An 18,620-nucleotide genomic window follows, 5' to 3' on the forward strand; every position below is an offset into this window, starting at 1 on the left:
AATACGGATCTAATGAGTGCTATTTGGAGTCTTAACTGTAAAATGCCACCCTTAAATGTGTGAGAGGAGTTAAGCATTTCAATTGCTATTGACGCTGAATGAGAAAAAAAAATACAGAATTTTTATGGTTCTGTCTATAAGTGGACAGTGGTGATAGTGAATCACACCATCGGAGCAACTTCATAGTTTGGGCCTCTACCATTTAGAAGTACGACGACGAGTGAAAATTAGAAAACTTCAATCACAGTGAATAAAAGTTCAGATAATGACTTAGTTGCTCCAGAAGATGAGATACCAATTTTGATATCCTCGGGGATTGTTGCTTCAGAAAGCCCCAGAGTTCGATGTTGCTGATGTACTACTTTTTAAATAAAACACAGAGCATATCACTTTTGTTACTTTGTATTATAACCGATTAGTATATGCATTGATGGCAGACACATTTTATCGTCTGACAGCCTCCGAAAGAGTCTCACACAAACAGCTTCCGAAAGATAGTAATACAGAATGACTGTCTGCTCTCGCTCTCTGACTGTCTCTTATTACTAATATCCTTACTAACACTTCCCACGTGGCTCATGCACCACTTCATTTTAGGTAATACTAAACAATTGAATACATTGTTAAATGTATGATTTACAAAATACTAGTTAAAAGTCATTTTATGGTTTCAGTTACTTACACAAAAAATGGGCCACATATTGCTCTACATGTATTGATATATATTATTTGGAAGAGTTTACTTAATTGCATATACAGTATCAATGAGTTTTACAGTAAAACGATTTAAATTAAGTTTTAGTTACTGGTAAACAAATTACTTTGAAAAATATATTTTTATTTCTGTTTTGGGTGGCTCTCAAGTAGAGTTGTCATTGTAAATAAACATAATGAATAAACATCGTGGCTTTTCAAAAATAGAGAAGTAAATTTTCAAAGTTGGATTATTAATGAACGGCTTACTCCCCTTAGTTGCTAATATAAATCGGGTGACATATAAATGTGAGATTTTATGTGAAACAATAAACTCACTTGTACTAATTTTCTTAAAGGGCAGTTTACTACTGGAACTGGATATAGACGTAACAGTAGAAAGTCCAGAAAGTTAGAAATTGGAGCTAAAATGACCTCTTCAGAGAATGTTGACGCGAGGAAGGAATTTCAGATAGGAATGGGAAGGTAGTCCCATTTCAACTGAAGCAAAATTATGTTCTAGAGCAGTGGTCTTCAAACTGCTGCCCGCGGATCGCCTGCGATCCGAATCAAGTATTCGTGCCGCTCGCGGCTCTCGGCCGTATTTTACAATTTGCATTTGGCTATTTATAGCCGCATCCGTAAGCATCCTCAAAACCTTTTTAAAGGTGGGGTTTTCTTGCTCAGTTACAAGCAAAAAGACTTACAGAGAGGATAATAACATTTTAAGATATGATTAAAGGTACGTCCCTACGATGCCTCTTGCGTGCTGCGCTGTCGCAGATGCACAGGAATAAAACGGCACGCACAACAATTTGTGGAAAGAACGCATGCACGTTAATTGTGTCCACACGTTGCTCATGGCGCAAGCAGTCTGCTATGAATCCTATTCATTGCTTGGGAGCTTGTATTACGTTTATTGTGATGATATGGCGACCAAAACAGAACACGCAAAATCGACTGTAAGGAAGAAGCATACAAACAACAGAGCTACGAGAAATAGTGATGACAACGTTTTGTCTGCAAATTTCAGGAGGAGATCACAACGAGATTTTAGATTTTCTGCTGCGGATAAGGCTGACAATAAAATTTGGTTAGCTAGTAAATATATACTCGTTTGAGTTATTTATTCCTCACTTCAAAACAAAGCATTTCAATTCTATCAAATTTGTAATTTGTAAAGTGGAATAATTGTAATTTATTATTTGATTGTTTTATACCTCTTTTCACTGTAGGAAATGGTTAAGCTTTTAATTATTAGCATATTTTGTTCCTATTGTTGTTTTGTGGTCGTCAGTCCTGAGACTGGTTTGATGCAGCTCTCCATGCTACCCTATCCTGTGCAAGCTTCTTCATCTCCCAGTACTTATTGCAATCTACATCCTTCTGAATCTGCTTAGTGTATTCATCTCTTGGTCTTCCTCTACGATTTTTACCCTCCACGCTGCCCTCCAATGCTAAATTTGTGATCCCTTGATGCCTCAGAACATGTCCTACCAACCGATCCCATCTTCTAGTCAAGTTGTGCCACAAACTCCTCTTCTCCCCAATTCTATTCAATACCTTCTCATTAGTTATGTGATCTACCCATCTAATCTTCAGCATTATTCTGTAGCACCACATTTCGAAAGCTTCTATTCTCTTCTTGTCCAAACTATTTATCGTCCATGTTTCACTTCCATTCATGGCTACACTCCATACAAATACTTTCATAAACGACTTCCTGACACTTAAATCTATACTCGATGTTAACAAATTTCTCTTCTTCAGAAACGCTTTCCTTGCCATTGCCAGTCTACATTTCATATCCTCTCTACTTCGACCATCATCAGTTATTTTGCTCCCCAAATAGCTAAACTCCTTTACTACTTTAATCGTCTCATTTCCTGATCTAATTCCCTCAGCTTCACCCGACATAATTCGACTACATTCAATTATCCTCGTTTTGCTTTTGTTGATGTTCATCTTATATTCTCCTTTCAAGACACTGTCCATTCCGTTCAACTGCTCTTCCAAGTCCTTTGCTGTCTCTGACAGTATTACAATGTCATCGGCGAACCTCAAAGTTTTATTTCTTCTCCATGGATTTTAATACCTACTCCGAATTTTTCGTTTGTTTCCTTCACTGCTTGCTCAATATTCAGATTGAATAACATCGGGGAGAGGCTACAACCCTGTCTCTTCTACGGAATCCAAACTGATCTTCCCCGAGGTCGGCTTCTACTAGTTTTTCCATTCGTGTGTAAAGAATTCGTGTTAGTACTTTGCAGCCGTGACTTATTAAACTGATAGTTCGGTAATTTTCACATCTGTCAACAACTGCTTTCTTTGGGATTGAAATTATTATATTATTCTTGAAGTCTCATACATCTTGCTCACCAGGTGGTAGAATTTTGTCAGGACTGGCTCTCCCAAGGCTGTCAGTAGTTCTAATGGAGTTTTGTCTACTCCTGGGGCCTTGTTTCGACCTAGATCTTTCAATGCTCTGTCAAACTCTTCACGCAGTATCATATCTCCAATTTCATCTTCATCTACATTCTCTTCCATTTCCATATTTTGTCCTCAAGTACATCGCCCATACCCGTTTGAGTTATTTATTCCTCACTTCAAAACAAAGCTTTTCAATTCTGTCAAATTTGTAATTTGTAAAGTGAAATAATTGTAATTTATTATTTGATTGTTTTAACCTCTTTTCACTGTAGGAAATGTCTCAGCTTGTAATTATTAGCATATTTTGTTTCTATACAATAAATAAATTAAAATGAAAGCGACTATTCCCGAAACTGAGAAATAATTGTGGGAAGTCCTTAGTCGTTATGTGAAGGTTAATTTACTTTCAATGCGTCAAACGTATTCAATCGTGGAATATTATATGTAGATTAACACCCTCAGAGTTGACAAAATTGGGAATTTCACAGACGCCAGAATCCACTTGTCCACTTGAACGGAGGTTGTGTTTTTCTGTTTCGTTTGTTTTTGTATCGTCAGTGTGCTTCATTTCTATTTTTAAGGGTTTATTGAGGAGCCACGCATATCCCATCACTTCTTTTTTCACATGTCAGGCTCCATATTTGTTGTGCTTTTAAGTCACCACAGAATTAATATTCGTCCACAGTGTTCATAAATTTTTGGCTTGTTCTTCTGCGTTTTCCTACTTCGAAACTTACGGTATCTTATTCTTTTCAGAAATATGATAGGAGAATTTTTATCTAATGAGTGACGCTCAGGGCAACACATCTCGAATTTTTATTGAAATAATCTTCAGAAGCAGCTTTCTACACGACGTTTTTCTTTGTCTGTAATCATTTGTAAATCTAAGAGTGCTTCCTTTGGAGTCAACAGACATTATTACCCATAAATCACTTCCCAGCATAACCTCAACACACTATACAACCAAACACATATGGGTCCCAGCTGCCTGTCGTCTGCTAAAAAGCGGGTAGCAATACACCCTACGCACTGCCTCCATTTCCAGAAAATTACGCACGAACAAACGCGCATGCGTAGTCATGCTGCTGGAAATTAATCGCTAACTTCATCGCAAAAAAGGCGTCGTGCGGACGCACTTTGATTTTAAATGACAAATTGACGTTACTGAATTCCGCCGCTTATCTCAAGGGCAGAGGGGTAAGAAGCGTCGCCACTGCGTGGTTAGGGGATGTAAGAGGGGGAATGTTTTTTTGTTTGTCTTTCAGTACTGGCAACTCATGAGCGTCCGCGGCTGCTATGCTAAAATTTTCGAACGAAATTAACAAGGTTGAAATTTCTCGTACGGTACTGAAAAAATTGGAGCTATCTACAGCCTACTTACTTGAAAAAACGTTTTACAGCCAAGATCGCATTAATTAATATTTGACAACTAGTATCGACAGTTGAAAAATTCGTTGGTTATAAATTGTTTCCCATGAGTGATAAACTCGTAGCATTCCTCTGCAAAATGTTTTTCAAAGTAACACAGATTCCTGAATGCTCATTATACAGACAGTCGTCTTCAAATGCGTACAACCTGAGCAAGGAATATTAAATTAAATTAAGGCTGTTTCTATAGCAAAGCAATGAGTAGAAGAAAAATAACATTCAGAACATTTAATAACCATTAGTGATAGTGTCTTAGACTGCATACTTCATTTCAGTATAAATACAATTACTGTCATTAATCAATTAGTCATCCGCTCACACAGACAGCACAGCAACTCCTCGTTACGCAATTACAGAGTCACAGATGCTGGATAGTCGAGGGTGGCATCAGTCTGAAACAGAACAGTCGACATGAAGTGTTCTGAAGAGTGGCTGCCAACTTATCAAGCTTATAGCTAGAATATAGTCCAATCCACGAATGATGTCGATTCGCGCAGGTCGAGATAAGGACGGGGATAGCAATGTTTCCGGTTCCAGGCGACAATTGTGGTATGCGCCTACACATGCTTTGCTCTTGAGGAATGCGCGTATCTTGCAAATTACACTACTGGCCATTAAAATTGCTACACCAGGAAGAAATGCAGATGATACACGGGTATTCATTGGACAAATATGTTATACTAGAACTGACATGTGATTACATTTTCACACAGTTTGGGTGCATAGATCCTGAGAAATCAGTACCCAGAACAACCACCTCTGGCCGTATTTACGGCCTTGATACGCCAGGGCATTGAGTCAAACAGAGCTTGGATGGCGTGTACAGGTACAGCTGCCCATGCAGCTTCAACACGATACCACAGTTCATCAAGAGTAGCGACTGGCGTATTGTGACGAGCCAGTTACTCGCCCAACATTGACTAGATCAATTGGTGAGAGATCTGGAGGATGTGCTGGCCAGGGCAGCAGTCGAACATTTTCTGTATCCAGAAAGGCCCGTACAGGATCTGCAACATGAGGTCGTGCATTATCTTGCTGAAATGTAGGGTTTCGCAGGGATCGGACGAAGGGTAGAGCCACAGGTCGTAACACATCTGAAATGTAACGTCCACTGTTCAAAGTGCCGTCAATGCGAACAAGAGGTGACCGAGACGTGTAACCAATAGTAGTACTCTATACCATCACGCCGGGTGATACGCCAGTATGGCGATGACTAATACACGCTTCCAATGTGCGTTCACCGCGCTGTCGCCACACACGGATGCGACCACCAAGATGCTGTAAACAGAATATGGATTCATCCGAAAAAATGACGTTTTGCCATTCGTGCACCCAGGTTCGTCGTTGAGTACACAATCACAGGCGCTCCTGTCTGTGATGCAGCGTCAAGGGTAACCGCAGCCATGGTCTCCGAGCTGATAGTCCATGCTGCTGCAAACATCGTCGAACTTTTCGTGCAGATGGTTGTTGTCTTGCAAAGGTCCCCATCTGTTGACTCAGGGATCGGGACGTGGCTGCACGATCCGTTACAGCCATGCGGATAAGATGCCTGTCATCTCGACTGCTAGTGATACGAGGCCGTTGAGATCCAGCACGGCGTTCCGTATTACCCTCCTGAACCCACCGATTCCATATTCTACTAACAGTCATTGGATCTCGACCAACGCGAGCAGCAACGTCGCGATACGATAAACCGCAATCGCGATAGACTACAATCCGACCTTTATCAGAGTCGGAAACGTGATGGTACGCATTTCTCCTCCTTACACGAGGCATGACAACAACGTTTCACCAGGCAACGCCGGTCAACTGTTTGTGTATGAGAAATCGGTTGGAAACTTTCCTCATGTCAGCACGTTTTAGGTGTCGCCACCGGCGCCAAACTTGTGTGAATGCTCTGAAAAGCTTATCATTTGCATATCACACCATCTTCTTCCTGTCCGTTAAATTTCGCGTGTGTAGCATGTCATCTTCGTGGTGAAGCAATTTTAATGGCCAGTAGTGTATGTCGCTCACTCTCTTGTGCATAATTTGTCGCTTTCCTGCACCATCAACCATAACAACTCACAATAAATGTAATAAAAATACACTAAATAACTCGCTACGATCGCGTATAATGCTCGCATTGCAGACAACATTCACAGCAGAGCTTTCAGAACACTACTGAACGCTCATTGGCTGTCGCAGAACGCGTGATGTAGGTACGCAGAGCATGCCTAAACTCGACCGGCGTCGTCTGTCACTCCAACTTGGGGGTTCATAATGTACTAAGTTATGTAGGTTACCAAATAATAAAAATATCGTTAGATATGCGGCCTGAGGTGCCGACCGACACTGTCAGTATTGGCACCTTAGCAAAAAAGTTTGACGACCATTGCTCTAGAGTCAAAGTGATTTTTCGCCCTCCACCAAAGACAGCAGAACTCCTGGGTTCCGTTAAAAATCGTTTGGTGCTTCGGAAGCCTGGGGTTTACAAGATCCCCTGTGAGTGCGGCCGTTCATACATCGGACAGACGACACGTACTATCCAAGAGAAATACTCAGAGCACCGCAGGTACACCCAGCTCTCACAACCTAATAAATCTGCGGTGGCCGAGCACTGTATTAACACTGGGTACTCTATGGTGTACGATAACGTCGAAATTTTTGCCTCGACTTCATCCTTCTGGGACTCAGTAGTGAAGGAAGCAATTGAAATTCGCTTGGCGACGAATTTAATTAATAGAGATAGCTGCTTCAGCTTGGACAAATCTTGGAATCCGGCAATTTCTGTAATAAAATCACAAAGACGTCGCGACGGTGCAGCTCGCAGTGATAAATCGATATCATCGTGTGGATCGACTGCGCAGCCATAGATCTATTTCCATGCATATGCCCATGGAGGTAAGAATAGAGAGAGACGCTGTGACGTCACAGCTGCGAAGCTATGTGAAGCCGAGTGTAGCCATCTCAATCCGACCAAAACATTGCTGCTGTAAGCTTGAGTGCATAGGCTTGTCGCTCGCTTTTGGAAGGATTTTGCGCTATTATGGTGACTTGTGTGGTGTTCGGATGTACGAATCGTTCCGATTGTGATGCGAAATCGAAGGGAATAACATTTCATGTGTAAGTTGTCTCGTTAAGTGTGATTTTACAACTTCATTATGAACGAACGTGTGCTACATCGGTACTTGTACTATAGCGTGTTTTTCTCCTGTATGATTTTAGATTTCCTAAAAATGAAAGCCGGAAAGCTCTGTGGGAGAATGCCGTGAGGAGGAAGAATTGGCGTGCGTCGAAATGGAGCACTATATGTTCTCAGCATTTCCGAGAAGAGGACATAGACCGAACTTCCCTTTCAACAGTAAGGCTCCGAGAAAATGCTGTACTATCAGTTTTCCCTACACACCCAAAACATTTGCAAAAGGTATGTTAATTCAAAGAATTAAATTCTTAGTTTTCAAGTTCACGTTTCAGTATAATACGTACGTCGATAATCGAAGTGTTGAGTAACTCACTTTGTCTTCATCATGTACCAAATTAAAAGCTAACACTACATTAACTGGCGTAAAGTATAGGCCTAAACAGGACACAGGACACTGTGTAGATTTGCCATTCTATGTACCGTATTTCAGTAAATATTGGTGGTAATGAACAGTGTTTTCCAGTAGTGTAACGTAACTGAAATGTTCCGGTACGTATTACAAACAAAATGTATTTATGGGGCTTTGGAGGGAGGGTATAGCTGACTTTTCAGTTACTATTATTTAGTTTGTGATACACGTTTATTACTGAATTAACAAAATTGTATCGTTTACATTGAAGACTAGCTATTCGTAATATTACATTAAAAACTATTTTTAATCAGAAGAAACGCGGAATTTCGCCTTTACGAGATTTTATTTTAAACAAAAACTTTAAAACAACCAATCTGATGACGTTACATGCGTATATGGTGCAATTAGCGACTGTAATACATGCAGCGCTATAGCACACTGGCAATGTTTTGGTCAGAGTGTCATGGCAGCGAGCCACGCCCCCATGGCTTCAAAACGTAGTACGGCTGGGATACGTAGCGCCATCTCCCCTTATTCTTACCTCCATGCATATGCCATACGTCTTTGCCGCCAAGTAACTTCTCTGGCGCCTTGTGTATCTGTGGCCGCATGCGCACTGGTGCGGTCCACGGCTTTAAAAGGACGGAGCAAGTGCTGGGGCGTCAGTCAACTCGGCTCAATCTGAAGATTGGTTGGTTGGTTGGTTTGGGGAAGGAGACCAGACAGCGTGGTCATCGGTCTCATCGGATTAGGGAAGGATTGGGAAGGAAGTCGGCCGTGCCCTCTCAGAGGAACCATCCCGGCATTTGCCTGGAGTGATTTAGGGAAATCACGGAAAACCTAAATCAGGATGGCCGGACGCGGGATTGAACCGTCGTCCTCCCGAATGCGAGTCCAGTGTCTAACCACTGCGCCACCCCGCTCGGTCAATCTGAAGATGGCTGGATGGTATTCAGCCGAAATGTTACAGGAAGGAGTCAAAAATAGGCCGCTGCACGCCCGAAATTTTATGGATCAGTATTTGCGCCGCGAAAATATGAAGATGTTACCCAGCTGACCGATTCCAGTTGCGACTTGTCGGTACTTTAGTCATAGGATATTAGTTTTTTCGTTTCGTTAAGTGCCCAAGTTTACGTTTCTAAACTTTTAAAGCACATTGCCAGTCCTTGCATCATTTTTGAATCTTATCGGGATCCGAATGGGTAGTTGTGCAGCTCGTTTAAGACAGTACTTCATAACAAATATATGCATCATCTACGAAAAGTCTGAAGTTACTGTTAATATCGTCTGCAAGATCATTAATGTACAACTTAAACAGCAAGCGTCCACGGGACACACCTGAAGTTATTTCTACATCTGTCAACCACTCTCCATCCAAGAAACACTCAGTCAAAATTTGCTTGATATAATACGATCGATAATAAGCGTAAGTGTGGTAATGTTGTTTCGAAAAAGCCAATACCTGTTTCCATCGTGGTTCTTGAGCAGTGGAAGCTTGAGTTTCCTCTCTAATGACCAGAGGTTAAATACTTTCATGCTTCTGACTGAATTTTCTCGTGCTGAGAAATCAGAAAGAGCAATCTGTTTTACTTGGTAAAAACTTTCCAAAGCAAAGATCGTATAAACATTTCTTTATTTACAACAACCGATTTAGACAGACTCTGCCGTTAATCTTCAGACCTTAAAAAATTATCGTTACAAAACGTGTTCATAGTGACTACCAAACTGTCGTGTTAGTGGATAAAATGTAGCACATTATACCAAAGTTTTTCGTTAAAATGAAAAGGTGCCTTGTGCAAATGGCTATGTCCGTATATGTAGCGCTAACAGATGTTTGTTACGTCATAAAAATCACAGCACACAAAATGCACAATAGTACATCTGTTTACATTAGCTGAACATGTTCTGACCATTGAAAATGATCAAATGTGTGTGAAAACTTATGGGACTTCACTGCTAAGGTTATCAGTCCCTAAGCTTACACACTACTTAACCTAAATTATCCTAAGGACAAACACACACACCCATGCCCGAGGGAGGACTCCGCCGGGACCAGCCGCTCTGACTATTGAAGATCCACCTTAGATGGCGTGTAAGGTGCACCTGCTACCATACTTTAGACATATCTGTAAAGGTGCAAGGGTTCTAAAGACCACGATAAGCGGCCATAGAAGTTAATCCGTTTATCCGTCCTCTTAACCCTAAGAGAAGGTCGATAACAATCATTTTTACGAAAGTACTGTGGTGACGCTGTTCTGGCACAAACGGAGTATTATCCTGAAGTGCTGCTACTATTCCTTGAATTAATTTCTCTAATACATTGAATTCAGTTTTTGCCTCCTCTCACATAAAAATTATGTGGGCTACTGTCAGTTTACAATATGACAATTTGTGTTTCCATCCATTGCATTCTCCAGTTGTCGCCTCCTGTGTCTTCCACACGGTTTGGGCACTCACAGAAGCGCTGGGAGGCGAAACATTTCCTTCTGACAAAGAGGACAACATGTGGTGCATAGTTCTTTAGACAGAACCATGTTGTTACACGTAGTTCATACCAGTGAGGTCGATTTTTATCGATAACGAAGGGTAAGAAAAACATAACCAGTCATTGGTTTCCTGTTTTCTAGTAAATTACAAGCGTTTCGGAGCCTGTAATCTATTCTAGAGTTGTTTTTATAAGTAATGTTTTAACATTTCTTCACTCGCCTTTCATGACGCTATGACTCTACATCCATATCAGCGCTCCGCAAGCCAACTGCATGGCAGAAGATATATCTTACCAATATTGTCAGTTATCTTTCCTAACCCATTCGCCTACTGAGCAAGGGATACATGACTCGATCTATGCGCCATTGTGATCTCTAATATCTTTTTCTCATGACTTCTACGCAAGGCTGGTGTCTTCATAATAAACTCTTAGTCATCTTCGTTCTTCCAACGAATCTCATTGAATAACCTTGAGCATTTTTGTTACATATTAGTATGGTCTATATCGACCTGTTACGAACCTACCAACGTGTGATTTTATTCCATGTCTGTCATCGTGCCTATTCGACAAGGGCTCGAACCCTGTAAAAATACTAGAGAACTGCTCCCAATAGCGTCTGATATGCTACTTCCATTATAGATACACCACACTTCACCAGACCCCTTCCAACAAATATGTCTTTCGAAACTTTCTGGCATATTAAAACTGTGTGCCGGACCGACACTCGAACTCGGGACCTTGCCTTTCGCGGGCAAGTGCTCTACCAACTGCGCTACCCAAGCTTGGGTAGCTCAGTTGGTAGAGCACTTGCCCGCGAAAGGCAAGGTCCCGAGTTCGAGTCTCGGTCCGGTACACAGTTTTAATCTGCCAGGAAGTTCCATATCAGCGCACACTCCGCTGTAGAGTGAAAATTTCATTCTATAAATATGTCTTTCAGTTGCCTTCCCTAATATTGATTTTACATGATCGTCGCGTTTCATACCGCTTGTTACTACTATTAAAATGGAATTCTGGATGAATCTAAATTTTTTAAAGTTTTTTCCCAGCAAGCACAGAGACGAGTTAAGACAAGATTGAACACAGCGTCCCAATCAGGAAGAAAATCCGTTACTGCAAATAGCGAGGTACACCGCTGGGGTACTACAACACAACACTTGAGCAGAGAGACCAGAACGTGACCGCAGCGTAGTGACCACAGTATATTCGACGGGAAGAAAGAGTGAATAACACACGCAAGAGAGCCTCCACAACATCGAGACGTCGCAGAAAAGGCCAAGCTGAAGATCTATCATGAAGCGCCAAAGAAACTGCTATAGGCATGCGTATTCAAATACAGAGATATGTAAACAGGCAGAATACGGCGCTGCGGTCGTCAACACCTATCTAAGACAGCACGTGTCTGGCGCAGTTCTGCTACAATGGCAGGTTATCAAGATTGAAGTGAGTCTGAACGTGGTGTTATAGTCGGCGCACTAGCGATGGGACTTAGCATATCCTACATAGTGATGAAGTGGGGATTTTCCCGTACGACCATTTCACGAGTATAACGCGAATATCAGAAATCCGGTAAAACATCGAATCTCTGACATCGCTGCTGCCGGAAAGAGATCCTGCAAGAACGGGAACAATGACGACTGAAGAGAATCATTCAACGTGACAGAAGTGCAATCCTTCCAGTCACTGATGCAGATTTCAATGGTGGGCCATCAGCAAGTGTCAGTGTGCGAACCATTCAACGAAACATCATCGATATGGGCTTTCGGAGCCGGAGGCCCACTCGTGTACCCTTAATTACTGCACGAAACAAAGCTTTACGCCCGTCAACACTGACATTGGACTGTTCCCTGGAAAGTTGTTGGCTGGTCGGACGAGTTCAAATGGTTCAAATGGCTCTGAGCACTAAGGGACTTAACTTCTGAGGTCATCAGTCCCCTAGAGCTTAGAACTACTTAAACCTGTGCGTTTCTGTCTTTGAAAGACCGTGTCAAAAAAATGGTTCAAATGGCTCTGAGCACTATGGGACAACAGGTAGTTCAGATTATCTCAAATACAATTACAATCAAGGAATTGAACCGGTTAACATCTAAATCTAACCACAAGACCCCTGTTTCTTTAACGGCAACCTGCGTCTTGGTACAATTGTTCCGACTATATTTCCGATCAGGAGCCGATTCATTAAAACATCAATGATCGGGTATAAACTAGAAAGGAAGGGCAATATGATATCAGAACAAATTTTCAAACTAGGGTCTAGTACAATACTACGGTCTATATTTACGACCAAAGAGCCGACCGGATACAAACCAGAAACCAATAAAGAAAGGCAATATAGTAACGGGGCAAATTTTTAACGACAACCAATGTCTTAGTACAATACTGCGGTCTATATTTACGTCCAAACAGCCGACCAAGTAAAACTCTGAGGGTCGGGTACAAACCAGAAAATTGGAGGTCGGGTATACAATGACACCGATCACTACGAGGGTCAAAGGATGTTACTCCCCTTTACCAGCAAGCAGCTCCATGGATCCACGGTGCGTCGCGGCGGTTACTGAGTGGTGCTGATGACAGCCAGGTAGAATGGGGCGGCCAGGCCACGAGCGGTCGTCCGACACGAATGTTGCCAACCAACCGACGGGATGTCGGCCTGCTGTATATCGTCGACGCTGGCCCCGGTGACGTACTCCGGTATCTTTCCTCTGCGCAGGCCCTGCTTGCGTAGTTCGTGGTTTCGGCCGCTCGGACCTCGTGACCGTCTCTTGTCGCGACGCTGCCGCCAATCCCCAAACTTGGTGCCTCTTGCCTCGGGCCAGCGAAACCGTATGTGTATCGGCAAGCAACGAGGTTCTGAGGATACAACCCACAGATACCAACTCTTCCTCATAGATATCGGCAACGGGGCCGCAAGAGGGATATTCGATACCACCATTGAGCCAGTGGCGCCAGACAGAACGGTCTACTAACTTTATGGCACCACAGCTCAGTACTGTCACCACATACTCTTTCGCTCTCCAGAAACCTCTTCTCATCGTTCCGTATCGGAACTGTTTTTCATAATTGAGGACCACCGAGATGACCAGATTTGGCGATAGTTTGTCATTTGGGCTGCTAGTGATAGATTATTGGGCAAATATTTTAAAGAATTGCAACCATCGCCATTTGGGTGATAGTTTTGTTCATCAACGTGATTTTTGGGCGATGCAGACAAATCCAAGTATACTTTTATGTACTGATTTTAATTTAATGTTTATTTTAATGTTACTTACCGCTCAACTGTCTTGTGAAATACTGAAATATTGCAACCACAAAGTTCTGCCAGACTCCAAATAACGACTCCAGTGCTGCTACAGATAGACAGATAGATATAAAGGTAATTAAGCTCTTATAGTAGTGGGCACATATTTTTAACTTACCATTAAATTAGAGGGCAAATCAAAATCGGTTTTCTTCTTCTTTCTTGTTTCAGACCTATCCATAATCAGACACTAACACGCAACACACAGCACAGAAACAATAAACAGTAGCACTTACATTAAACTGAACTGCAAGTAAGAACTCAACTGATTAATAAAACAACAACTGAGTTCAAGCAAGAGCAATAATGTCTAGGCTAAAATAGGGATGGGCGATAGCCGATAGTGCTGGGATGTATAGACAGTTTAAATCTGTCTTTGGCCTTGCTGACTATCGAGAGTGCGCATCCCTCTTTCATCGTTTGACTGAAAATCAAAGTATCTTTCAGTTCCACTGCACGGCAACTAGGTCGAGTGTAATTTCATGTAGGTGGCGGGGGCAGGGTAGGGGGCGGGGCGTCCGTACGCCATGTACCACTCCTTTGGCTACGTCTTTGGGAACGATCTCGCCAGTGTAAATACTTGGACTTTTGAAGCACAGGATCAGTTGGCATGAAAGTCTTGTAAGTTACAGTGAAGCCACCCTGAAGCTGTTATGTGATGTACTGTCTATCGTTCGTCAGATGACTTCAGCTAAAAGACACCAGCTAGACAGCCTGGTGCACTCCACTGCAGTGGAATGTCGTTGCCGCCACGCTTGCTGCCACCGGTGCGGACTTAACCAGCTTTGATCAACGACCCACAGGTGGTCAATCGAGGGTGACCCACAACCTGCCAATTTCACACCTTTCGGGAGTGGAACTGTGGTGTTCAAAAAAATGGTTCAAATGGCTCTGAGCACTATGGGACTTAACATCTGAGGTCATCAGTCCCCTAGAACTTAGAACTACTAAAAACCTAACTAACCTAGGGACATCACACACATCCATGCCCGAGGCAGGATTCGAACCTGCGACCGTAGCAGTCGCGCGGTTCCGGACTGCGCGCCTAGAAACTGTGGTGTCACCGCCAGACACCACACTTGCTAGGTGGTAGCCTTTAAATCGGCCGCGGTCCGTTAGTATACGTCGGACCCGCGCCGCCACACGGCAGGTCTAGAGAGACTTCCTAGCAATCGTCGCAGTTGTACAACCGACTTTGCTAGCGATGGTTCACTGACAAAATACGCTCTCATTTGCCGAGACGATAGTTAGCATAGCCTTCAGCTACGTCATATGCTACGACCTAGCAAGGCGCCAGTACCAGTTACTATTGATACTGTAATCATGTACCGTCAAGAGCGACGCTCATCATTAATGGATTAAAGTTAAGTATTCCACCAGCTACGTCCGTTTTTCTAAAGTCTAATTTCCTTGTCCTGTTCCAGACCTCACGCCAGCCGGCGTGAGCTACAACGCGTGCCTTTCGGCTTCCTCTAATAATACGGTGTTGGCTCTCCTGCCAACCCACAACAGGAACATTCGTGCAACCCCCTGACAGAACCTGTGAGCAGCTATAGGTGTCTTGGCGGTCTCTTGTTGGGAAAGGAAGGCAGGAAGATTAGGGTTTAACGCTTCGAGGTCATTAGAGACAGAACACTAGCTCGTATTGCGTCAAGGATGGCATTTGCCAGGGGTGATTTAGGGAAATAATGGAAAACCTAACTCTGGATGGCCAGACGCGGGTTTGAATCATCTCTGCGCCACCTCGCTCGGTACTTTTGTCGGGAGGCGGAGCTTTTAGCTGCCTATCAGAACGCAGACAACGATGACCAGTTCGCCAAGCTGTTAGCGTCCTGACTGGACAGGCAATGCCTACAGACCTCTGTCCTGTACACAGTCCCCGACCGCGCCAAGGAACGTTGACACCTGCTGAGTAGGGCGAGTCAGCAACTCCCAGTCACAGGCGCCACTCTGCCTGCCGTTGGTCAACGCCACAGAGAAGCTAATTCTCACTGCATAATTCCTGACAGTAAATACAGTCTAAGACAAACGACGACGCACCACGAAACAGTTATACAAACTGGCCACAAAGTGATATGCATACAGGCATAGACGGAAAATGCAAAATTGCAAACTTTGGTGGCCGATGGATGAATTTCACTGCACAGCTGGCAAGGGTAGTAAATCAGGGGATATGTTGAAACCAGGGCATAATTTCATTCCGTGTGCTCAGTTCTACAGTAACCAAGCCTCACAGGCAGGCGCGTCGACAATGCACGCAGATGTCAACATTTGAGAGAACCTGTTCTGGGCCCAACAAAGCCGGTTGTAGTAATGTGCGAATCGCTCGAAATTTGAATGGGAGCGATGCCACTATTCGATGATGTTTGCAAGAATGGGTAAACCATGGCAGAACACATCGTCAACAAGGATGCAGTGTAAATAGAGAGACGACAGAACTGAATCGAGCAATCGCCAGAGAGGTACTCAGAGCCACGGATTTATCATTATCATCGATCTGACGTGTAACTGGAGCTTCAGTGATCTCAAGGACCATTAACAGGCGGCTCACATAAACTGGGCTGCGCTCACGTCGTGCCTTGCGTCGCTTACCATTGACCGCTGTACACCAAAAAACCCGTTTGCAGTGGTTTCGCGCACATTCGGCATGGAACCGTAGTAGAATTGTCAGTGATGAGTCCCGATTCCAGTCGAGTTCTGATAACGAGCGAAGACGTGTACTGAGACGCCCTGGATAGTGGTAGGATACCAATCTGACTGTTGCCCGCCGTACAGCCCGACAACCAGGAGGGCCGCTTTGATTGTCATCCGCAGCACTCTAACAGCACAACGGCACGTCGACAATGTTCTCCGCCCCGTTTTGTTGCCCTACATGACGAGCCCTCCTGGGCTTACATTTCAGCACGATAATGCCCGCCTGCACACCTCGAGGATTTCTACTGCTTGTCTGTGTGCTTGCCAAACCCTACATTGGCCAGCAAGGTCTCCAGATCTCTCCCCAGTTGAGAACGTTTGGACCATTACGGGGAGGGACTTCCAACCGGCTCCAGATTTTGAGTATGTAACTCGCGATAATCTTCAGGAGAACATCCATTAATCAACGTCAAGCCGAATAACTGCTTTCATAAGGGGCAGAGATGGACTAATGCGGTTTCTGAAATTGTATAATTTGTTTGTCTATACATCTACATCACATCTACCGATTTCCGTCTCATGCGAATAATTCCTTTGTGGGGCGTTGGTCTTCTTTTTTTTATCATAGATTGCATGTTCATAGCCAACACTGCCTTACTGATGCCATCGGGAGTCCCATTGGAGCACACTCCCGTACTCTTCACATTCACGTAAATCCCACAGTCCCACCCAGTCTTCACAGTATTACCCCTATATACTTATACGATATGACACGGTCAAGATGTTCTTGTAATCAGGTGTTATAAGATTATAGGCATTACCTTTTATTTTTGTCATATATGAAGAGAACTGCCTTTCATTACATTAAGTGGAAATCTCGGTCAAGTCTTTCTGCAGATTCTTACGATCATCTAACGACGATACTTCCCTGTACGCAACCTCATTGTCAATGAACGATCTTATAAAGCTGCTGACACTGCTGGGTAGCGCAGCGGATGTTGAAACACTTGATATTTATTTCACGGTCACTCTATTACAGCGGCCGGCCGAAGTGGCCGAGCGGTTCTAGGCGCTTCAGTCTGGAGCCGCATGACAGCTACGGTCGCAGGTTCGAATACTGCCTCGGGCATGGATGTGTGTGATGTCCTTAGGTGAGTTAGGTTTAAGTAGTTCTAAGTTCTAGGGCACTGATGACCTCCGCTGTTAAGTCCCATAGTGCTCAGAGCCATTTGAACCATTTGAATATTACCGCGACGAATTCGTAACCCCAGTCGTATATACAGTGGTGCCTGGAGGAGCCGCTAGGGCTCAGCTCAGATCAGTTCAGATGGCGGGCAGAGGATGACCGATTGCTCATCTGAGAGTCAATTCGTGCTTTTATACCCAGAAACAAGGAGTGTTGGTATTTCACATAGCCGTCTCCGTCAACATTTTAACACAAGGTGGGCATCCGCTAGAAACACAATCTATAGGTTTGCATCGACACTTTGAGAATAGTGGTATGTACAGGGTGTTTCAAAAATGACTGGTATATTTGAAACGGCAATAAAAACTAAACGAGCAGCGATAGAAATACACCGTTTGTTGCAATATGCTTGGGACAACAGTACATTTTCAGGCGGACAAACTTTCGAAATTACAGTAGTTACAATTTTCAACAACAGATGGCGCTGCAAGTGATGTGAAAGATATAGAAGACAACGCAGTCTGTGGGTGCGCCATTCTGTACGTCGTCTTTCTGCTGTAAGCGTATGCTGTTCACAACGTGCAAGTGTGCTGTAGACAACATGGTTTATTCCTTAGAACAGAGGATTTTTCTGGTGTTGGAATTCCACCGCCTAGAACACAGTGTTGTTGCAACAAGACGAAGTTTTCAACGGAGGTTTAATGTAACCAAAGGACCGAAAAGCGATACAATAAAGGATCTGTTTGAAAAATTTCAACGGACTGGGAACGTGATGGATGAACGTGCTGGAAAGGTAGGGCGCCCGCGTACGGCAACCACAGAGGGCAACGCGCAGCTAGTGCAGCAGGTGATCCGACAGCGGCCTCGGGTTTCCGTTCGCCGTGTTGCAGCTGCGGTCCAAATGACGCCAACGTCCACATATCGTCTCAT

This window comes from Schistocerca cancellata, chromosome 9 (genome assembly GCF_023864275.1).
Source record: "Schistocerca cancellata isolate TAMUIC-IGC-003103 chromosome 9, iqSchCanc2.1, whole genome shotgun sequence".
Lineage (NCBI taxonomy): Eukaryota > Metazoa > Arthropoda > Insecta > Orthoptera > Acrididae > Schistocerca > Schistocerca cancellata.